Here is a 25,214-nt window from a genome sequence, read left to right as displayed (position 1 = left end):
CCATTCTGCCTATTGCTGGTAGAATCAGCCCCCCCCCCCCGAAATTTGTAGTAGCCCCCTCCCCGAAATTTGGCTCTAGTTGCGCCTCTGATGCACACACATAGACAACAGCTTCAAGCTCGTGACAGTGCTGGGGCGGACTTTGGCACATTATGTGTGCTAACAGAAGGGTTGGTCAGCAGATCACTTCTCCAAATTCCAATCAGAGAGGGCTGTGGAGACACTGCAATTGAAACAACTTAATGCACAGGATCTATATGCTGCACTACATTTATCCTGGAATTTGGAGAAGGCTGATCCGGTCGTTGATTTCCCAGTAGGGGGAATATACAGTAAGTGCTTGAGATATGCTGTGCCACGGTTTTACGTTGTCTATGTTAACTTTCGGCTTGTCTCCACACATAGCCATTGTAAGTTGCCAGTTCCTGCGGATGGTGGATGCCGTGGGGCATTACGCTTCCCCTGCTCTTGCTTGTTGTTATCAGAGAGGCACCCTGTACACAAACACAGAGTAAAGGAAGCCAAACACCCCTGCTCTGCACTAGAAATAGTGCCATTTACAAACAACTCTCACCTCATTGCAGTTTTTTGGGATTGCAGCTCTATTCACTGCACGCACACTGTTCGTTTCACTGTACACACTGGGTTGTTTTTTAAACACTTCAAAAGCTTGTGCCGGACTTTGTGTTTTAAACAATGAAGCTGGTTCATGCCCTAAAGCCGCTTCACTCTGACAGAAAGTTTGGCGACATTTTATTTAACGCACTCAGAGCTTACTTTGCAGAGTGTGGTGAGACGCGCGAATGGAGCTTTCTGTGGCAGTTTGTCAGGGCAGTGCACATGCATGTGAAGACAATGCCCTGTCCATTGGGCCTCCGTGGCTTGAGGGCACCGAGCGGTGGACGTGCCGGGAGAGTCATCAGCCGCCTGCGCTCTGAGCCCTGGAAGTCGTCCAGCCTCTGTCTGATGAGCAGCCGAATCCGCGAGTGTAAGTTAATGAGATGCGCCTTTGTGTGAGTGCTGCAGTTACTGCAGCTCTAAATCAGTGTGTCAGAATGAGCTCATTTTGCATATGAGATGGTCTGTGGGTGTGGCACTCCAGTATGAGTGACATAAGAGGGATACTAAACTGAGGGATCTATACTTAGGTTGCTGTTTACTGCTTTCAGGCCTCTCAAGATATCCCATGTAAGTTTCTGTTTTGCACCTTTGCACTGTGGATCTGGAGAGCTCAGTTTCTGATTTTATGACCAGTGTTTTTTTCAAACAGGGACAAACTAAACATGGCAGACTGCCATGTTTGCTTGCCCTGCACTGCCATGCCATGACAGCATTCGTCGAAAATTGAGGCTACACTAAAGAACAGCTGTTTTAGGAGACACTGAATGGTGTTTAAGGAGCTATGAAAGCTGAAGTAACAGTGAGACCAAGGAGTTTTCTGAATCTCTCACTCATGCACTCATCAATAGGGGTAAGAAGTCTGCAGTCTGCAGCACACATAGAACGAGGAAAAAGCCTCTTGTGATTTTTTATGCGCAGGAAGGTTTCCCGTACAGCACAAAAATAATCATTCCCGCAACGCAAACACCCTTGCAGCATGGTGCAAAGGTGCGTACGTTGGCACACGGCAGCCCATTGTGTGCCGGTACAAGGGAAAAGGGCAGGATGTGCCATATCTAATAGATATAGCGCATTCCTGCCCTTTTCTTTTACCATAGAGCAGCTCAGCAGCACGGCCTGCTGTGCTGTCCTGTGGCAAAAACCCCATAAATGAGGCCCTGAAGTATTTTTCATGAGTAAAGGGTGTACCGCAATGAAAGGGAGTGAAAGATGGTTTGAGGTTATTGCCGTGATCTTTTTTTCTAGTTCTTCTGATTACTGCTAAAAAATGTTTGCTGCTCTTTGCTACTTCACTGTTTCACAAATAGTGTGGAATAATTAACAGCAAAGTAACTCATTTATACAGCTTGTAGTACTCACCTTGTGTCTCTAGGCAGCAAGTTGTACACAGATTCTTGAGACTGCCAGACCCTCAGCTCCACTAGAGCAACTCCCTCCACAACAGCACAATCTGTCAGGAATGTTCGGGGCAGTGCCAGGGACTTGGAATAGGACTAATGGATGGGTGGAAAAAGTAAGGTGAAAGAGGAGTACAGCGCTGCCCAGGATCACACAGGGAGTCAGAGGAGAAAGGGGATATAAAGAGGGAAGCCTGCACAAGGGAACAAGATGGTTAAGACTCAGAAAGGTCAAGTACTCAAGAGGGAATTTGGCATTCACAATAACTAACATCCAGGATGGACGTGCAAGACATATATATAATATATATATAATCCCCCAACTTAAAACGTGCCAGGGGGTGCATTTGCACAGTGGTGAAGGGAGGGGGAGGGGCCTGACATAGGTACTGGCACATTGTAAATTGAGGATTAAGTCCCCTTGAATCCTGAGGGTCCCTGGGGGCCAACTAGCCCACCAGGTACCTCCAGTATGCGCCAGGGAGCTGCGTTGCAGAGAGGTGTTGAGAGGCCACGCCCCTCTTTATACCTCTCTGCAATGCAGCTCTGTGGCGCTTACTGGAGGTAGCTGGTGGGCTAGTTGGCCCCCAGGGACCCTCAGGACTCCAGGAGATTTAATCCCCCAATTTAAAACGCTCCAGGGGGCGCGTTTGCAGGGAGGGGGCGTGGCCTGATGTGACAAGTGTGCAAATGCACCCTGTGGCGCGTTTTAAGTTGGGGGAGTAAGTCCCCTTGAATCCTGAGGGTTCCTGGGGGTCAACTAGCCTACCAGGTACCTCCAGTAAGCACCAGGGAGCTGCGTTGCAGAGAGGTGGTCCAAGGCCACGCCCCCTTTTGACACCACTCTGCAATGCAGCTCTGTGGTGCTTACTGGAGGTGGCTGGTGGGCTAGTTGGCCCCCAGGGACTCTCAGGACTCAAGGGGATTTAATCCCCCAATTTACAACGCTCCAGGGGACGCGTTTGCACAGTGGTGCACGGAGGGAGCGTAGCCTGATGTGACAAGTGTGCAAACGCACCCTGTGGCGTGTTTTAAGTTGGAGGATTAAGTCCCCTTGAACCCTGAGGGTCCCTGGGGCCAACTAGCCCACCAGGTACGTCCAGTAAGCGCCACGGAGTTGCGTTGCAGAGAGGTGTAAAAAGGGGCGTGGCCTCGGACTACCTCTCTGCAACGCAGCTCTGTGGCGCTTACTGGAGGTACCTGGTGGGCTAGTTGGCCCCCAGGGACCCTCAGGAGTCAAGGGGAATTAATCCCCCAAATTAAGACCCGCCAAGGGGCGCGTTTGCACAGTGTTGAAGGGAGGGGGCGGGCCTGATATGACATGTGTGTACTTATGCAATCACTCCGCCAAAACACAAACACTTATAAATTCACCATGCACTCTCCTTGCAGCACTCTAATCATCCAGTCACTACCCATGCACTCATGCAATGACTCATGCTTTAACTCATGCACTGCTACAATACCCTGAGCAGTACCCATTCAGTCCAGCCATCACCCTGTCACTACCCATGCACTCCTCCACTCACCCAGCGAGCACCATGTACTTATCCAATCACTCCTCCAAAACAGAGGCACTTATAAATTAACCATGCTCTGTCCTTGCAGTACTCTAATCATCCAATTACTACCCATGTACTTATGCAATGACCCAGGCACTCACACATGCACTGCTACAATCCTCTGAGCACTACCCATGCAGTCCAGCCATCTCCCTGTCAGTACCCATGCACTCTTTCAATCACCCAGCCAGCACCATGTACTTATCCAATCGCTCCACCAAAACCCAAGTACTTATAAATTCACCATGCACTCTCCTTGCAGTACTCTAATCTTCCAGTCAGTACCCATATACTCATGGAATGACCCAGGCACTAACACATGCACTGCTACAATCCCCTGTGCACTACCCATGCAGACCTCTGACCACCTACACAGTAGTGATTCACTACTCCAATTATCCAGGTTGTACCCATGCTCTCCAGAAATCCCTCCGTCACTACCCATGCACTCCTCAAATCAGACATCGAGCATCATGTACTTATCCAATCACTCCGCCAAAACCCAAGCAGTCATAAAATCACCATGCACTGTCCTTGCAGCACTCTAATCATCCAGTCACTACCCATGTACTCATGCAATGACCCAGGCACTAACTCATGACAAATACAGAGGAGGTCATGCTAATCACAGGGGTACCCCAACACATAGTGTTCCCTAGTGTATGTAGGTGTTTTTACTGTATTCTAAGTGTCTTTTAGCATAGCACTGGCTCCGGTCCTGGTTAGTCAGAGTCAGTCACCACCAGTACACGTCACTAAAAAGTTGGGAGCACAGGAGGACTTTCTGCTCATCTGTTGGTTCTTTCTGCACATCTCTTGCTTCTTCCTGCAGTTTTCTTCGTTTTTCTGGACTTCTTTTGCCTCTTTCTGCATTTGTCTTGCTTCGTTCTGCTCTTTTCTTCCTCTTTCTTCACATGCCCTAACTTTGTAGGCAGAGTTAGAAATTAGCATTTAAAAAACCTTAGAAATTCACTGAAAAAACCATAGGTTTCAGAGACGTTATAGTTAGTTGGACATTTCACTCGTACAAAACCATAGAAATTCCCCCGTTATAGTTAGTTCAGCTAACTATAACTCGCGCCCCCGCAATGCACTGCTGATGATGTCACATATTACATCATTCATGAAATGGGCAGTGACATGACTGATGACATCACTAATGACATCATCCACGTGAAAATCTGATGTACCTCCTCACACTCTAATATAACCTTTGATACACCCACTGTAAAATACAGACTACCATTTCGAAACCATCAACACACCAATACCAGTTACTACATACGCACTCACTGATTCCTAGGTCTACACACACATCCACTCATTCACCCATACAATCACTGATACATACAGTCACTCATCAATACAACACTATCATATGCACTCACACACCTATACAGACACTCACACAGCACCAATCATTCATGGAGTTACTCACACACCTAGTCAGTCATGCAAAGAATCAATCACACTTCCATTTACTGACCTATAGACTTATACACACAACAGATCACTTATTCAAACAGAAACAAACACTCTGGGCCCGATTCACAGAACTAACTTAAGACAAAATCCTAAACTTACTACCATTTTGGTATTCACAGAAGGCACTTACTCATTTTGGTATTCACAGAAGGCACTTACTCATTTCGGTATTCACAGAAGTTAGGAGTCCTAACTTTAGGACTCCTAAATGCCTTCTGTGAATACCGAAAGTCTTAAACTTAGGATTTTTCTCAGTTTAGTAGTAGTATAGTTAGGACTCCTAACTTTAGGACTCCTAAATGCCTTCTGTGAATACCGAAAGTCTTAAAATTAGGATTTTTCTCAATTTAGTAGTCCTAAGTCTAAATTTAGGACTACTAAATTGAGAAAAATCCTAATTTTAAGACTTTCGGTATACACAGAAGGCATTTAGGAGTCCTAAAGTTAGGAGTCCTAACTATACTACTACTAAACTGAGAACAATCCTAATTTTAAGTCTTTCGGTATTCACAGAAGGCATTTAGGAGTCCTAAAGTTAGGAGTCCTAAATTTAGGACTACTAAATTGAGAAAAATCCTAATTTTAAGACTTTCGGTATTCACAGAAGGCATTTAGGAGTCCTAAAGTTAGGAGTCCTAACTATACTACTACTAAACTGAGAAAAATCCTAATTTTAAGACTTTCGGTATTCACAGAAGGCATTTAGGAGTCCTAAAGTTGGGACTCCTAACTTCTGTGAATACCGAAATGAGTAAGTGCCTTCTGTGAATACCAAAATGAGTAAGTGCCTTCTGTGAATACCAAAATGGTAGTAAGTTTAGGATTTTGTCTTAAGTTAGTTCTGTGAATCGGGCCCATAATTACTCTCTTATACAATCACTGATACAAGTAAACACTCATCTATACAGCCACTCTCACAATCACTCACTCTCACATATAGTCATTTGTATACTCCAACTCTCACATACACTGCCTTTTACATATTTAGTTACTTGGACATGTACCACTGAGACATCCATTCACTCAGTAACACACCCATACACACGCTGACTCACCCATACAGATGTTTCCACATGCACTATTGAACCCATACAGCCAGTGAATCAATCACTCAAACATATATGCACAGAGTCACACACCTCCCACGCACCCACACACACACACACTCAGGCACCCATACAAATACTCTGGCAACCAATCAATAACCCATATAGACACTCATGTAGCTACTAACCAACCCATGGAGCAGCTTATACAACTGCAGACAGACTGATACAGACATTCACACAGTTTAGTCACTAACCCATGCATTCAATAAGACACATGTAATAACTCACTGAAACAGTCAGTGACGCACCTACTAAATCATCCTTCCAGACACTTACACACCCACTCATTCTTCAATACACCTTGGCATATATATAATACATATTTAAACTTTATAGAAACACACAGTCACTGGATGATATAATCAGTGATGTCATCAGTGATGTCACTGACTATGTCATGGATGATGTAATATGTGATGTCATCAGCAGTGCATTGCTGGGGCGCGAGTTATAGTTAGCTGAACTAACTATAACGGGGGGATTTCTATGGTTTTGTACGAGTGAAATGTTCAACTAACTATAACGTCTCTGAAACCTCTGTTTTTTTCAGTGAATTTCTAAGGTTTTTTAAATGCTAATTTCTAACTATAACGTGCCTGAAACCTATGTTTTTTTCAGTGAATTTCAATGGTTTTTTAAATGCTAGTTTCTAACTATAACGTGCCTGAAACCTATGGTTTTTTCAGTGAAAAAATAATTATATTTATATATATATATATATATAAATATATTCATAACAATCCTTGCAAAAGTAAGACAACGCCGTGTGCGATATAACCAATGTTTATTCCGTCAGACCGCCTTCATCGGATGCGTTTCGGCTGATCCCAGCCTTGCTCACCAATGACGAGGGAGCATTCACGCCATGTTTTTAAACATCACCATTTCAAATTGTAAAACTACATGTGTATGAACAGAAACAACAGACTTGTAGTTTTTACTACAATATGCAGAAAACTACATCTCAATGGACATAGAAAACAAACCTGTAGTTTTTCATGCACACCTTACATGTCCGTTTTTTGATTTGATCTAAAATCTGTACAGTATCTAGAATTCAACATGCACAAACATTACATTGTTTTTCAATAGGGATTAAGATTGCAACTGGAAAAACATTAAAATTATCGACCTAGTGGGCAAACTGATATGACAATGATTATAGGTCATGCAGAATCACATGGCCCGAAAAATTAATTAAAGAATCTGCATCAACGTGGTATGCAGCCCAAGTGGGCTGTTAGTATTCAGATGACTGCTGGTTTCTCAAAAAGTGCTCATTTATGTTACGAGACAGTGAATGTGAATTAAAAACATTTATTTAAAAAAAACTTTTTTGTTCTTGTTTTATTTGTTTTATGTTTACTGAATGCTCTTGGGAAGCGGAATTTCATCTGCTCTCTTAATTTCATAAATGTGTATGTAAGTCCTCCCCTGTATTGAGACCAGGGGGACCTTTTGAGTTAAATTCAATTATGTATTTAGACTCTAATCTTCTCAAAATTTCCTCTCGGTTGCCTCCCCTCTGGCTTGCAGGCACCGAGTCAACTACGTAATATGTATGGCCCTTAGTGTCCTGATTATGTTTTTCTCCGATATGACGTGCTAGGGGGTAATTTTTATCCCCATGTTTAATAGCACAAATGTGTTGCAACACGCGTTTGTGTACTTCTAAAACTGTGCTTCCCACGTAAATTAATTTACATGGGCATTGCAAAATGTATACTGCATGATCTGTTTTGCACGTGTATTTGCCTTTGATTTTCTTCAGTTTAGGGTTCAGATTTGTATTGTAAGCCTCCATATTTTTACCAATTTGGCAGGCTTTGCATTTAGCACACTTTAAAAATCCCTGTTTCCTTTTCAACCATGTTGGACCACTAGTCGTTTTTACATCTTTAAGTGTGTTGCTCACAAGACTTTGTTTCATGTGGGGGGCTCTTCTGAAATGTATTGCTGGATTTCGTGGGGCCTTCTTTCCCAAGATTGGATCATTCCGTATTAGAAACCAGTACTTATTCATTATCTTTCTTATGCTGGCATGATGAAGACTATACGCAGTTATTAGTCTGAAAAGAGACTCCTGTTCATTTATCTGATTTTCTTTCTCCCTATTTCTGAACAAAACTTGTTCTCTGTCTTGATGATTTACTTTAGTCAGGGCACTATTAATCATTCATTGGGATAGCCTCTTTTGCGGAATCTGGATTTAAGGATTTTGATCTCTTTTTCTGCTTCTGCTTTTTCACTGCAGTTTCTTTTTACCCTTAAACCCTCACCATAGGGAATACTTCTCACTAGACTAGTAGGGTGGAAACTACTCGTATGCAACAGGGTATTGCCCGCTGTGGGCTTCCCATATAGCTTGGTTTCCAATCGGTTATTTGCCACATATATTGTGAGATCTAAAAAATTGACACTGCATGGACCGAGTGTGCTTGTAAAATGCAAATTCAAATTATTGATCTCAATCTGTTTTAAAAAACCTTCTGTCTCTTTTTTTGTACCTCTCTAAACAATAAAAAGGTCATCAATATACCTGTACCAATGGACCACATTATTCTCCCATATTTCATGATACTGCATTTGGATCACCTGCTCCTCCCACCAGCCCATATGCAAATTCGCATAGCTGGGGGCTAAGCAGGTGCCCATCGCAGTACCGCATCTCTGTTGGAACAATTCATTGTTAAAGATAAAAAAATTGTTTTTCAAACAAACTTCTATCATCCTCATCAACATTGATGTGTGGTGCCACAATTTCAACGACCTTGCACCTAAAAAGTGCTTCACTGCATTAGGACCGTCCATGTGGACAATACTTGTGTACAATGTGGAGACATCAATAGTCATTAACAATAGATCCTCTTCCCAGGGGATGTCAAATATTCTCTTTAAAAAATCCCCTGTATCCTGAACATAGGATGGCAAAGATTTCACGAAAGTCTACAAGAAAGAATCAACATATTTAGATGTGTGCTCAAAAGCACTACCTATGGCAGAAATTATTGGTCGGCCAGGAGGGTTCTCAGGATCCTTATGTACCTTTGGTATTAGGTACAGCACATGAATCACTGGTGTGTCTATTTAAAGGTACTGAAACTCCTCCTGGCTTATAAAACCATTCATTTGCCAATCACATAGTTCTATGTTGAATTTACGATGAGAGTCCAACATGTTTTCTTTGGTCGTGAGTATGTAACAGTCAGTGTTATTTAACTGTACATATGTTTCTTTGAGATATTTTACTCTTGACCACAGGACTACGTTGCCCCCCTTATCTGAGTTTCTTACTATACAATTACCGTCATTTGACAATTTGTTAAATAAGGCAAAGTAGTCTTTTTGTTGCTGTGAATTTTTTCTGCATTGTTTATTAGTATTCTCAGATAGACTCTTAACCCCTTCAGTGCCCGCCCCTTTCCCCGCCCAGTGCCGGCCGTTGCATTAGCGGGCGGGGTCTATGACGAGCTGGACTCGTCATGGGCACAGCGCCACCGCGGCCCATGACGAGTCCAGCTCGTCATGGGCACTGAAGGGGTTAAGGTCATTTGTTACCAAATCATTGTATACATCAATCGAGTCCCGAATTGTCATGGGAGTAAATCTGGAAGTAGGCCTAAAATTCGTGGGTTCTGTGCCATATACATCTTGTGTCTCCACCACAGATGTTTCTTCTCTTGGTCTCAATGTTGTTTGTTCACATTCTAAATCTTTCAAGTCTTGGAGCAATCTCAAATCTCGTATTTGTAAACCCTCCTCGGCTTCGATTATACCGTGACTTGACCCCTGTGATGTGGGTTGTTGCATTGCAAAGGGTTTTTTGAGTTTAAGCATTCTCATAAATCTAAATAAATTGATCATTGTTTGAACATAATTCATTTCTGATGCAGCACAGTAAGACAGTTCCAGAGATAGGATTTTTTCTTCTTGTTTTGAAATAACAATGTCGGTAAGATTGATAACGGTGTTATCTTCATTCTCTATTTCTTGTTCCATTGTTTCTTCTTCTTCTCTATCGGTATTTCTGTGCTTTGACCCCTGCCTCCTCTTGCGCCTCTGCCTCTTCCTCTTTGAGGGGTTTGATTTTGCCGTGGTTGCCGTGGTCTCAAATTGAAGCGTCTCTCTTCGCGTAAAAAACCCAATTCTTAAATTTCTGATGGTGCAGGATAGTTTGCTTGCCTAATTTTTCGGACCATGTGATTCTGCATGACCTATAATCATTGTCATATCGGTTTGCCCACTAGGGCGATAATTTTAATGTTTTTCTAGTTGCAATCTTGATCCCTGATGAAAAACAATGTAATGTTTGTGCATGTTGAATTCTAGATTTTAGATAAAGTCTGTTGTTTCTGTTAAACACATGTAGTTTTACACTTTGAAATGGTGATGTTTAAAAACACTGTGTGAATGCTCCCTCGTCATTGATGAGCAAGGCTGGGATCAGCCGAAACGCATCCGATGAAGGCGGTCTGACGAAATAAACATTGGTTATATCGCACACGGCGTCGTCTTCCTTTTGCAAGGATTGTTATGAATTAATAGGATTTTGCTGCAGAAATCCCGTGACGACACGCCCTTCGTTCAGGCGAACAGCGAGCAAAGTGAAGAGATCGAGTTGGCATATATATATATATTCACTTAAAAAACCATAGGTTTCACACATGTTATAGTTAGCTGTACATTTCACTCGTAAAAAACCAATGAAATTTCACGTTATAGTTAGATCAGGTAACTATAACTTGCGCGCCCACAATAAACTGCTGATGACGTCACATAGTACATCACTCATGACATGGTCAGTGACATCACTCATGACATCAATGATGACATCTGAAATTACACATTGTGGATTGCGGTCGCGCAAGTTATAGTTACCTGATCTAACTATAACGTGGAATTTCATTGGTTTTTTACGAGTGAAATGTACAGCTAACTATAACATGTGTGAAACCTATGGTTTTTTAAGTGAATTTGCAAGGTTTTGTAAATGATAATTCCTAACTATAACGTGTGTGAAACCTATGGTTTTTTCAGTGAATTTGTACGGTTTTTTAAATGCTAAGTTATGTATTTTTTTTTTTTTTTCTGGTTTTTCACTATGCGCACACCCTTCGCGCACCGCGCGCCCACGTTGCGCAGTCCATGCCGTGCGCGCCTCGCCTTTTTTTACGCAGTAACATTTGTTTTTTTCTAGCTTGTGGGTCCTTTAATTTATTTAATAAATGTGATTGTTACTTCTTTATTTATTTTTTTAAAAAAATTTTTGCCGGGCGCGTACGGTAAGCTTACCGTACGCGTACCCCGCGATTTTTTTTAAAAATTATTAAATTTATTTTTCGTACTTTTGGGTCCTTTGTGGACCCCCTGACAAACACTAGGGGGTCTGCAACTCTCTTCGTTGCCCCCGTTTCACGTTCCCCACCTTTGTTTCTCAGTGCGAGAGACAGAAAATGGCGGCCGACACTTCCTGATTTCGACCGATTCGAATGTTTACAGTCATGTAACCACCAATCAGAATTGATCTCGCGCACGGCACCGTACGCGTACGGTAAGCTTACGGTAAGCGCACAGAGCGCGCTTACAGATATATATATTGATTTAAATGCTATTTTCTCAGGACCTACTTAACAGATTTACACCAGACCTACAAAAGGCACATTCTTGACCTGAGGACTACCTCTCTGCCAAATTTCAAGTAATTCTGTTCAGCCGTTCGGGCTCTAGCTGTGTCTAAAGGTCCTATGGAAAAATGCATGGGGAAAACGCGTTTTGGGACCCCCTTTTTTCTCAGCCCCCGCTTGACGAATCACCCCGAGACTTTCAGGGTAGGAGCGGAGCGTAGCGCCCCATTAGTTTTGAAAATTTCGCGAGGATTCGTCGACCGGCGCCAAAGTTATTCAAAATAGAATTTTCAGATTTCCTATGGAAACACGATCCTAACTATAACTATCTACTGGCGACCGCCAGTAGATAATATATATATATATATATATATATATTCAATGAAAAAACCAAAGGTTTCACACATGTTATAGTTAGCTGGACATTTCACTCATAAAAAACCATTGAAATTCCCCCGTTATAGTTAGTTCAGCTAACTATAACTCGCGCGCCCGCAATGCACTACTGATGACGTCACATATTACATCACTCATGACATGGTCAGTGACATCACTCATGACATCACTGATGACATCTCAAATGACATCACTGATGACATCATCCAGTGAATGTGTGTTTTTCTGAAAATTAAATATGTTTAATATATGTATATCTCAAGGTCGATGGAAGAATAAATGAGTATATAAGTGTCTAAATTGATGATTTGTTTTTGAAAAATTGATTGTATTACTGACTGATTAAGTGTATCTTTATGAATACATGGCTAAGTGAGTAATGTTTAAATGTGTAAATACCTGTCTCAGTCTCTCACTTTGTATATAAGTGGCTGCATGGGTTGGTGAGTAGCTACATGAGTGTCTATATAGGTTATTAGTTGGTTTTTTGAGTATCAGTATGAGTGTCTGAGTGTCTTCATGGTTCGGTGGGGGTTATTACGTAGTGCATAGGTGCATGAATGAGTGACTCACTGTTTGTATGTGTTGAAGACAGCATGTGTGCAGGACCGTATGGGTGGATGAGTGTGTGTATGGGTGTGTTAGTGAGTGAATGACTGTCTCAATAGTGTCTTTATGAGTAACTACATATGTTTTAAACTAGTATATGTGAGTATTGGTGTTTATAAGTGAGTATATGTGAGAGTGAGAGATTGGTAGACTTCCTGTATGAATAAGTATGTGTTTCTATAAGTGATTGTTTAAAAGACTAAGTATGTGTAAGTTTCTGTAAAAGTAAGTGTGGTGGTGTGTGTATAACTGTATATGCAAGTAAATGGATGTTTGATTCTTTATTAGCATGAGTGACTATGTGTGAGTAACTCTATGAATGAGTGGCATTGTGTTACAGGATGTTTAGGTGTATGAGTACATATGATGTGTGAGTACATGTATGAGTGACTGTATAGGATTGTTGGTGGATGAGTGGATGTGTATGTGGATCTTGGAATTACTGAATAGGTTGTTGTAACTGTTATTGGTATGTCCATTTTTTTGAAAATTTCAGTCTCTATTTTTAAATGTGTGTATCAAAGGTTATATTAGGGTGAGAGGAGGTCTACCACTCTGTCACAAGGATAATGTCATCAGTGATGTCATTTGAGATGTCATCAGTGATCTCATGAGTGATGTCACTGACCATGTCATGAGTGATGTAATATGTGACGTCATCAGTAGTGCATTGCGGGCGCGCGAGTTATAGTTAGCTGAACTAACTATAACGGGGGAATTTCAATGGTTTTTTACGAGTGAAATGTCCAGCTAACTATAACATGTGTGAAACCCATGTTTTTTTCAGTGAATTTGCAAGGTTTTTTAAATGCTAATTCCTAACTATAACGTGAGTGAAACCCATGTTTTTTTCAGTGAATTTGCAAGGTTTTTTAAATGCAATTTTTTTTTTTTCTTCTTTTTTTTTTTTACATATTTTTATTTTAATTGTCTATCCTTTTTTAAAGACTATGGTTAAATTTTAAAAATTCTACAATATGTTTTTATTTTACAATTTTTTTAAAATAAACAGGTAAAATTTATTAGCAATACATTTTATTTTATTTTTTTTTTACCGTGCGCGTACGGTAAGCGCACGCCTCGCTGTAATTACGTTAGATTTCTACGCTGTTTGCGTTCATTTACACAATTTGCGTAGATGCACGTCACGCGCGCATAGCGCGTAACGCGTACGCTGAACGCGCACGTTACGCGGAAGTGAAGGGGCGTGCCTGTTTTGCGCATGCGCGCGTGCGCGTGTCTTTTTTACGCGCATGCGTACTTTTGCCGTAAGCGCACCGTAAGCGTACCATAAGCGTACGGTAGGTCATGTGATCATGAAACACAACTTTTGATTGGTTGAAACTACTTTCAGTTCCAGAACTCTCCTACACCACACCCATTCCCCTCATTTCTGCTTGGGAGAAGGAGCTGGGTTGTCTTTGTGATACGATGGCAGAACAGCAGAGCTCTTCTGAGAGTGAGGCTAGCAGCACTACCTTGAGGCAGAGAGCGAGGAAACAAAAGACCTCTTACATATGGGAGTATTTTTCTTTTCCAGAAGGCCAGCAAAAGGTAAATGCACCCTTAGTGACTTGTAAGCTGTGTAAGCGTGTACTTTCAAGAGGGAATCCCGACAGGAAGTATTCCTTTGGGAATCACACCATGATGAGACACCTTAAGGATGTACACAGAAGGACACATGCTCCACTTACTGAAGGTAACCCTTCAGTAAATCAACCAAGCACATCCACAGCAGCTCAGCCTGGACCATCATCTGCAGTGCTGAGTCCTTCTTCTGCAGGTCAGTTGAGCCCTTCATCTGTGGTGGGAGCATCTCCTTTTTCTGGTCCTCTGGAAATTAACCCTCGGTTTGCGAGGGTTGAAGTACGGTGCGCCACTTGTCATGATCTAATTAGTTATAGGGAGACCAGTATTTCCCTAGTGAACAATAAAATAGATCAGCACACTTGTCGTACCATCTAATATTCCCAATCTTTCTTTCCTCTGTCCCTGCATGAACACAACGGCTCTTTTAAGAGCCAACCTTACCTTTCATCTTTTTTTTATATATGTTTTTAAAAACTTTTTTTTTTTTTTTTTTTACCGTACGCGTACGGTACGCGTAAGTTTTTTTTTTGTTTTTTTTTTAAAAAAACACTAAAAATCAATTATCACATTACAAGGTCCTTGAGAGACTACAATTAAAAATTGAAAATGTGATTGTAGAGAAGTGGAAAAAAGGGACCATGATATTATTGACTTACCATACCCACTCAAAAAAATATTTATTCATTTAAAAAAAATTTTAATTGCTTTAAAAATGGTTCTAGTTTTCGAAAATTTTCTATCTCAATCTGAAAAAAAAGAAAAAAGTATTAATATTTAATAAAACATTTTATTATACAGTACACATATTTACATATTTTTCAAAAAATATTTTTGCCTTTATTTTGCTGTTTTCAGAATATATTGCATTTCACTATAAATTGTGAAAGCAATTGCATTCATCATTTAACAGCGGGCAAAAAAAAAATTAACAATCTCAAAGATTGTTTTAAAAAAGCCCACAATCTCTTTTTGCATAAACATAACTTTATAGAAATGCATAATATTCTTAAAAAATATCATCTAATATCAATACTTATTTCTTTAAAATACCGTCTGATATTTTTGTTTCATAAGTATAATCACAATAATATATCTCAAATAACTCCACAATACATCTGGTTCCATTTCCTTTAGGCCAAATAGTAATTTTAAAATTCTTTTTTGGTTAAATTTCCAATGGTAATCCAATAAAAATCTAAAGTTTAAATTGTACAGATCTCACCGATTCTCTGTAACATTTTGGTTACCGAAAGATTTATTAATAATTAAATAAGTCCACAATAGAATTGTTTACCTTTCCGCATGGCCAAATAGTAATTTTAAAAATCTTTTTTGAAAAAATTTCCAATGGCAATCCAATAACATTCCAAAATTTAAATTGTGCAGATGTTACCGATTTTTTCTAAATTTTTGGTTTTCCAAAGTTTCCTTAAAAAATGGAAAAATTCCACATTACAATTGGTTACCTTTCCATTAGGCCAAATGATAATTTGTTAAATCTTTTTATTTGTAAATTCCAAATGGTAATCCAATAAAATGGTAAAATTGTTTTGTCCAGATGTTGCCAAATCTCTCTAAAATTTAGGTGTCAGGAAGATTAGATAGGAATTTGCTAAATCAAAAGGCAAACGTTGCTTAAAAATCAATTGGGAATCATTACACAGTGTCCAGCCTTTTTCACATTTAAGATAAACTGTGTAGTGACCAGAAGTTACAGTAGGTCCATCATGGAAAATTATTGCAACTGTTACAAAAGTTTTTCCTGAAATTGATCATTGCTGTCCTGTAAACTTCTTTATTAAAGTATCCAATTTTTAACCATCAGCTCTACATCGTTGCATCATTAAAATTACATACTGTCCGTATTCCTTTAAAATTAACGTTGAAAACATGTCAGATTTACACTCACCGCATTGCATGCTATGATTAGCATCTTTAACTAATTTAGCAAAAGTGACTGTTTTACTCTCTGGCAATGTTAAATAAATAAACCTTTCATTATCAACATTAGAGCCACATATATTATAACAGTTTTCACAACTATGTTCCCATTTATAAGAGAGACCAAATAAATTTTCAATGGGAACCCCTTCTTCTTCCAGTACCTGAAGAAAATACATCAAGAATTCCTGTGCGTCTTGCTGTACATTTTGAGAAAACTGTGTTCGTCCTGAACATACATCTAAAACTTTTCTAATTTCAGTAGCACTTTCTATTTGAGTTTTATCATTACTCAGCTTTTCAAAAAGGAGACTCAGCACAGAACAGAATCTTTTTCCCTGATTTACTATTATCTGCTCTTGCAAATTTTCCAGATAAAATGCAACATTCAGCACTACATTAGCGTAGCAGTTGACACCAGAGCTATTTTCAAAATGACATCCTACAACCTGTTCTTCATTTTCCTTATTCTTTTTGCTTGCAATTACATCACTCCTCTTTTTTTTCCTCCTCTCTACATCTTCATTACAGATATTCTCATTTCTCCTTTTACGAGAAACTACACGTTTCTCCAACACAGGATACTGACCTAAATGAGGAGCATAGCTTCTTCTTAATCTATTATACTCCTTTACACAATTTGTATCAGCACTAACTTTTGAATCATCAAAGTCTATCATGAATAAACCTGATAATGTTTTCACTCGTGACAAAGCAACATATGCCATACCTTCTTTGAACACAGTTGAACCAATGTTCACAAATGCACAATCTACAGTCAATCCTTGAGACTTGTGAATAGTTACAGCATATGCTAGCGAAAACGGAAACTGCTTCCTACGTACATATAAGTCTTTCACAAGCATGAAACGAACTGAACAACGACAAATGTCTTTAACTTCTTCTATCTGATCAAATTTTATTTTTAAACATTCAATTCCATCTTTTTCCTGATAATTAATAAAACCCACAACTCTTCCCATAGCTCCATTAACTAAACCTTTTTCAACATCCAAATTTCTCCTTAAAAATACTCTACAGTTCATGCAAACATATAGATTTTTTTCTAATCCAGCTGTTTTGGAAATGTTCTTCTCTAGTGAATCCAATTTATTTTTCAGTGTGCCTGTTAATGTGACAGTAATTCTTCCATCCTCAATTTTGTCCACTGCTTCCAATTTCCTGATATCTTCCATTTCCAATTTCAAAAGCTCCTCATTGAATATTGAGCATTCACGTAGAGTTGGCATTAAGCAGATGACACTTTTCTTTTCTGCAATGTTCTTGTATATCTTCTCTGCAACTATTTTTTCCTTTGGAAATAAATTATGTAGCAGCCGACTCTGTAATGCTTTTTTGCCAGCTTCAGTGAGTAGTCCAATTCTGATATCTTTCAGAATACTTCCATATTCTTCATCGTTTGCTTGCCTCATATTAGTAGTAAGTTCCTTGTACTCAAAGAAGGACCAAATATTTGTATTACCGATGCTTCCCAATGACTTCTTCGTGTCTTCATGTGTCACAGTATTAAACACTGGTTGTCCTTTAACTGGAGTAAGTTGCAAAAGATCTCCAAAAACTATGACGTGTTTTCCTCCAAATAACACGTCATAGTCTGTCTTCAGAATTTGCTGCATTCTTAAATGCACAAAGGCAAGCATTAAGTTTGATACCATGCTCACCTCATCAATAATGAGAACTTGCATCTTCTTCAATACTCTTGAAACTTCCAAGCATGCTTCTCCAGTTAGCTTGTTGTATTGTATTTTGTTCTCATGCTCCACTGGTAACATTAGCAAACGATGTAAAGTGATTCCTTTTATGTTATATGCTGCTAACCCAGTTGGAGCAGTAACCACACAAGACAAAGTAGAATCCGTTTTTTGCTGTAGGTAGCTTCTGATGACTTTTATTAGGAAACTTTTTCCAGTTCCAGCTTGTCCGCTTACATACATCCTGATTGGATGAAATGATGTGCATGAGCACTCTTTTTTTTCATGTAGAAATCCGTGATCAATTTTGTTTCTGATCTCTTCATAAATTTGTTGCTGCTCTTCGTTCAGTTGTCTTTCCAAATTTTGTAAGTCTATAAATTCTTCTTGAGCTTGATTCATAGCCGTTTCCACTTCATTCATGGCTATTGATGCTTCATTTTCAACGATTGGTTGTCCTAGGGGATCTTGACTGAGTGTTCCTGAACTTTGGCTGTCCTGAGAACTGTCTCTAGCTATTTCTGCTGCAATTGTAGTTTCCTGTTCAATTTCTTCATTTAACATTTGCAGATAACTTGAGAATGTACTGCATTGTATGCTGTCTTTGCAAGCATTAAAAGAATCTTCATAGCTTTGAAATTCTCCCAGTAGTTCATCCTCTGTACGCCATGGTTTAAACAGCTGTAAAAGAGCCAAGTAGTAAAATTCCTTTTTGTCAGTAGTGTCGCAACTCAGCTTCCTGTGATTTATCAAACTTCCTTTTGTTTGCTTCACCAAACATCCTTCTTCACCAATGACTTTATATTTTCCATTGTTGATGTCTTCTGTGGCTTTCCGTGAATAAATGTAGTTCTGCAGCACTTCATAGAGACACATGTTCTCCAGATGATGACTTCTCTTGGGATAATATGTGTCCAACATGTTTGATTTCAAAATATCTGTACTTTCTGGGTCATTCTCGGCCAAATATTCAATTTCTCCAACAGATTTCAGTACCCGATTTCTCATTGCTGCAAGGCCTAAACTTGCCCAAATTATTCTTCTTGATTTCGAGTAGAGACTTGCAGAAGATAACCTATCTGAACATTCGTAGGATCCAATTTCTCGATGCGATAACATCTTCAAACTGAAACTGTACAGCTTCTTACTGACAGTTTTCTCGTGAGAAATCTCTTCCCACATTTCCTTCAATTCTGTTTTTTCTGATTTCGTAATGTAAGACGTTACATATCGAGCAACAGCAATGGAATTGTCAGCTACATACTGTATATCCATGTTAGCGTTCCACATGGATAAAATCACTGGGTTGTAGACATTTATATTTTTTGATTCTTCTTTTCTTTTAAGGTTGTAGGTATTCTTAGGTGATTTTCTTGTGATAGTATGTCTCACAGATGACATAAAACTGTTAACTCTTCCATTTGAAAGAACAGGTCTAGGAAATCCAAATCGACATTTAGTGTAGTATTTATCTTTGCTCTTGTATTTCCGTCGACAGTATTTTCCACACCGATGACTTTGGAAACGTAAAACTTGCTCCTTTAACTTTTTCTCTTCTGTGCTTTTTGGTATAGCACATGTTGCATATTCTTCAATGTAAGATAACACTGCTTCATCAGTATCTGTTCCAAACTTTGGGGCATCCTTGATCCACAACAGCATATGAATATGAGGAGCACCTCTTGCCTGGTACTCTTTTCTCCAAAAGAAATCCACTACTTCTCCTAGAGGTGGATTTTTTTTATTGCAGATGAACGACATCATAGCCTCAAATCTATGATTGAAATATCTGCAAACATTAACCGGATCCAATGAGCACAGTTCTCCTGCTGTCTTGTATTCGATGTTTTTAATGTTTGAATTTGCCTCTCGTAGAAAATCCAGTAAATCATCCCAAGCGTACTCAGCACAGCTTAGGGTAACGAACCATGTTGGTGTTCCTAAATTCCGTAACATGCATTTTAATTCACCATGGCGTCGGTACCAATATTCATTTGTCCCACGCTGACAAGCCATCAGATTGATCAGTTGTGTTTCCAAATGATCATCTCGGTGCTGCACTTTCTCCATAAAATCCTTAGCAGACACATTTTGTAAATGTACTCCACTTTTTAAAATGTGATTTACTGCATAAGACAATGCAGACAAGTCGCTTTCAAATAAAAGATGGAACAAATAAGGAATACTTTGTCGAAATCTGGGATCTTCAGCATATAGTCTTGTAGTCCGATACTCAGAAGCTGGAATCTGTTCCGGACGTTCATCGTATCGTCCTCCTTTTCCTTTAGGAAACAGCTGGGGAAAACATCGAGCTTCCAAGCTTTCCTCCCATACACTCACGGGAGTTCCTTTTGCTTTCTTCATCTGAAATAGATCAATATTGTCTCCCATAGCTTCTTTTGAATGAAGAGGATGTATGCTAAAATGTTCATAAATTTCTTCTTCCTTTGACTTGTCCACTTTTTCAATTTGTCCAGTTGGTGTTTCTGTGTCTTCTTGTAAATCTTCTTCTTCTTCTTCTTCTATATAAATTGATTCATACCATTTGTTATTCCTTTCCAAATACAAATTTGCTCTTTGTACTTTCCGTACATCTACCAGCTCCTGCCAAATCTTCTTATTCTTTGTAGGTACACCATTAACCAGAATAATTAATGGTTCAGTTTCCAAAGTATCCGCATCAATAGTTTCCATATTTTTTTTCAAATCCAAGGGCAAATACACCACTCTACCTTTTAAACCTCTCAGTAAATCTGAAGGAGGTAATTTACCAGTTTTGGGCTCCATACGTACTATGGTCTGGAACGGATGAACACATTGAATGAGTATAGACTCATATGTATTTAATTCAGAAAGTTCAGCAGGAATAGCATCCAAGTCTAAATTATTATGTACAGCTCTGGTCGGCATTCTATTTTCCTCTAACTTGTTGTAACAGTATTTACAAATACGCTGATCTTCACCCAATTCAAAACAATTTTCAAGAAATATATATGTGGCAAAATCCTTCCACTTATAATTATCTTCATTTTCACTTTTTCTGTAGAGATCAACATTCCTAGTTTGTTTTCTATAATGAGTTCTGCGGCAACAAATACAAGTAATATTTGGTCTTTCATTAGAGATTATTGCAAATTTTGTTATGTGATCATTAAATGTCTTACTTACAGAGGGTTCTACATTCTCTTCCACTTCTTCCTCATTTACTGTGTCCTTTTCTGCACTGTTTTGTTCAGGACCAAAGTAACAAACCTGAATTTCATCAACAACCTTCTCTACATCTGATACCGTTCCACGGAACAGAGCCCTATTCAATTCATCTAACTTTATTGCTGGACTTTTAGCAAAATACAACCGTCTCACAAACTTTCTCATTTCAGTATGATGAACAGCCAAGCATCCTAAAATGATGGAAAACACTATTACACACTTTTCTAGATAGACAAGCCAGAGAATGACCCTGCAAACCAGTATTCTCTCTCACTCTGCATGGATCCAGACTTTGAAGCACCTTAATCTTCTGTTTTAAACTTTTTTTACTATATTCTCTTATAAACTCACGAAATTTATCAATAGATTCCTGACGCACAGTGCAAATACTACTACAATTCCAAGTGTACACTGGGGCTTTAGGACGTCTCCCCATAGCCTCATCCGCCATCACTTGTACCTCATCTCTTGGAACCATTATCTCCTTCTCCATTATGCAACCATTTTTCACTTCGTAAGCACGACCTCTGGTGTCAATTGCATGCAGCAAACTATTACTTTGAAAATAGCTCTCTTCATTAAAAAAAGGTTCACTACTTGAACTATGCATCCATTTTCCTAAAAACACTTTACAAAAGTTTGTTCTGTTCACTACTCTCTTCCTTTTGCTTTGTGATTTCAGTACATTAACCATTTTATCTAATGTACGCATCCTATTCAAAATTAAAATGAATAGTTTCCTTTTTAATTCTAATGCCTTTGCTGCAATGGCTTCAATTTCTTTTTTTCTCTTATAAAACTTAGCCTTTTGCTTATATTTCTTCACATCCTTTATCAAATTGGACATAACTCTTCTCTGAAACATTTTTCTACGTATCTCTTTAAACGCTGTTTTTCTGTTTAAGTTTATCTTTTTAGTTGCAGAAGGTATATTTGCATTAACTAAATGCTCAATTTTTTCCTCTCCTTTTCTATTGAAAACATTTTTTCCAGTACAGACATTTTGTACATTTTTCCTTTTTTTGAATATGTTCTTTAAAAAATCTTTTGTTTGCTTACCAGAAGATTTTTTCTTTTTCCCAACATGAGCATCTCCAACTAACTTAGGTCCTCCAGTTGTCTTCAAATATAGGTTTTTTTTGTGGTCTTTCTTTACTCTGGATTTTGTAGGCATCTTAAATTTTGTTCACCGCTCTTCAGCAATACCTGAAAAACAACAAAAAAAAATTCCTTTATTTTATTTAAATATATTACTAAATTTTTTATGTTCTTTAGAAATCTTAAAATACTATAAACCCCTTTCCTATAAATGAAAATCACAATAACACCTTCACAAATTAAATTTCTAAAAATAATTCCTGTGTGCACACAAAGTCATGCTTTGAAATTAGGCAGAAAACTGCTTTTTCAGACCAGCACCATGTGTAACCTGGGTGACTGCCTACACTCCAGCAAGGGCAACCAGCCTTAGTGATGCTGTATGTATTTGCATTACTGACTGAAACCTCAAACCCCACTCGCTTGTGAATACTGTGCATGATTCCACAGGGTAAGCAGCTGGGTGTGTGCTAAGAGTCTGCTTCTGCACCAAAAAATGGCTCCCCCTTTCCATCTAATGCAACTGTGAAATCACCAGAGCAATACGCAATAAATCTCTGCCTGTAATTCCTATTTGCACACAGAGTCATGTTTTCACATTAGTCACAAAACGAAATTTCTTTGCCAATTTGAAAGCACACTTACTACTCTTTTTTTTGGCAAGTGATAATCACTTTTACAGACTGACACATTATGAATCCACTTTTCAGATTCTTAAAAAAGCACATGTCCAAACTGCTTTTTCAGACCAGCACCATTTGTAACCTGGGTGACTGCCTACACTCCAGCAAGGGCAACCAGCCTTAGTGATGCTGAATGTATTTGCACTACTGACTGAAACCTCAAACCCCACTCGCTTCTGAATACTGTGCATGATTCCACATGGTAAGCAGCTGGGTGTGTGCTAAGAGTCTGCTTCTGCACCAAAAAATGGCTCCCCCTTTCCATCTAATGCAACTGTGAAATCACCAGAGCAATATGCAATAAATCTCTGCCTGTAATTCCTATTTGCACACAGAGTCATGTTTTCACATTAGTCACAAAACGAAATTTCTTTGCCAATTTGAAAGCACACTTACTACTCTTTTTTTTGGCAAGTGATAAACACTTTTACAGACTGACACATTTTGAATCCACTTTTCAGATTCTTAAAAAAGCACATGTCCAAACTGCTTTTTCAGACCAGCACCATTTGTAACCTGGGTGACTGCCTACACTCCAGCAAGGGCAACCAGCCTTAGTGATGCTGTATGTATTTGCATTACTGAGTCCAACCTCAAACCCTTAAACTATTCTTTTTTTATACCAGTACACCTTAATTTATCGTGAAAACATAGTCCATATTATTTTACATGTTCCTCACATTTAAATTTCTCCCAAAACAGAAAATAATAAACACAACTTCAACAAAAGGAATCCCATTTCTATTATTCATTTCTTAATTTACCATATACATCCCCTCTCAAACTCTAAACTCACCTTTAAAATTAGTTAGTTGTGAAAGAAATGTGGCACTCAAACAGCAGATTATCAGAGCCAGGATCTCTGTTCTTTACACCTCTCTCCTCTCAGCAGAACCAGATAATGGCAAACTTTCCCTCTCTTTTTCCACACATATACATGTTAGTTTCAAATCTCAGTGCTTGCCCCTTTTTTTCAAATGTAATCACACATTTCTATTGGTTGAAAACCAACCCTTTTCCAAAAGTACCCTTCCCCCAACTTGACTTCTGCCTAGTACCCTTCCCCCAACTTGACTTCTGCCTGCTACCATAGCAACAGCTCATGGAACACTGCTGTGTGGAGTTAGGTCAGAAGTTCACCAAACAATGTTTCAATTCCACAGAGCAAGAGTGCTTGACTTTTCAAACCTAACAGCAAATCCATAGTACTGTTCTTTGGTAACACATTTTTCTGTACCAATACAAAACATGCTTCTATTAATTTACAAATACAGCCTAGTTTTTATTCTAGAATGGTATGAAACAGCCAATCAGTTCTTTTTTTTTTGAAAAAAATATGTATGCCTCCATTTCCAAACTGTCTTTCTTTTCATATTGCCATTCTACTGAAAGACACCTCCTGAGTGCATCCAGTTCTCCTTTGAAGATGTTCATAGTGTGGATTGTAGGGCACAGCTATGTCTTCTGGAGTGAAAAGTATGCAGAGAAAACAGATATGGTGAGAGACCTTGCTTTGCCAAATGTAGACATTAAATGGATTGGTCAGAGAGGGTTAAAGTGGCACCAATTGATGCCATTGGTGAAATCCTTCATGCACATCCAACACCCTGACCTCATAATAGTGCACTGTGGTGGCAATGACCTAGGCACTTTGACTGGGGTAGGTCTGGAAATGCTTATGAAGGACACCTTTGCACAACTGTTTTCACTTTTCCCTAAAACTGCCTTTGTGTTTTCTAACATATGCCAAAGGCAAAAATGGAACTGGTCCAATAATTTCTGTCCGCAGATTGACAAAGCAAGAAAGCACGTCAACAAATCTGTTTCTGCTTTCCTCCGTGACTATGGTATGGGTTCCATTTACCACAACAACTTGCGTTACGACATGCAAGACATTTATAGAGGAGATGGTGTGCACTTCAATGATGAAGGGAACAGAGTCTTCCTCTTGAACCTTAGACTCTGCATCGGTACTTACTTGTAGGTACCACTAAAAAATCACTTCATAAACACAACGGCTCTTTTTAGAGCCCCCTAATATCTAAACACTTAAATCTGCATTTCATTTCTTTTTTTTTTTTTTTTTTTTTACCGTACGCTTACCGTACGCGTACCCCGCGATTTTTTTTAAAATCAATAAATGTTTTCTTTGTACTTTTCTGTCCTTCTTTGACCCC

General features: G+C 39.1%; 1 protein-coding gene across 1 annotated transcript in view; it reads left to right on the top strand.

Annotated features, from left to right (window-relative positions):
- The first annotated feature begins 309 nt into the window (after window positions 1–309).
- The window catches only part of LOC146862980 (cytosolic beta-glucosidase-like), a 568,310-nt gene continuing 543,405 nt past the window's right edge, over window positions 310–25,214 (top strand). Inside the window, exon 1 of the mRNA XM_085642350.1 lies at window positions 310–332. The gene's annotated coding sequence lies outside the window, so the exon portion shown is untranslated. The remainder of the gene's footprint in view (window positions 333–25,214) is intronic.

The sequence above is a fragment of the Triturus cristatus genome, chromosome 2_2 (assembly GCF_964204655.1).
Source record: "Triturus cristatus chromosome 2_2, aTriCri1.1, whole genome shotgun sequence".
NCBI classification, from domain to species: domain Eukaryota; kingdom Metazoa; phylum Chordata; class Amphibia; order Caudata; family Salamandridae; genus Triturus; species Triturus cristatus.
This window is presented reverse-complemented; position numbering and strand designations above follow the sequence as displayed.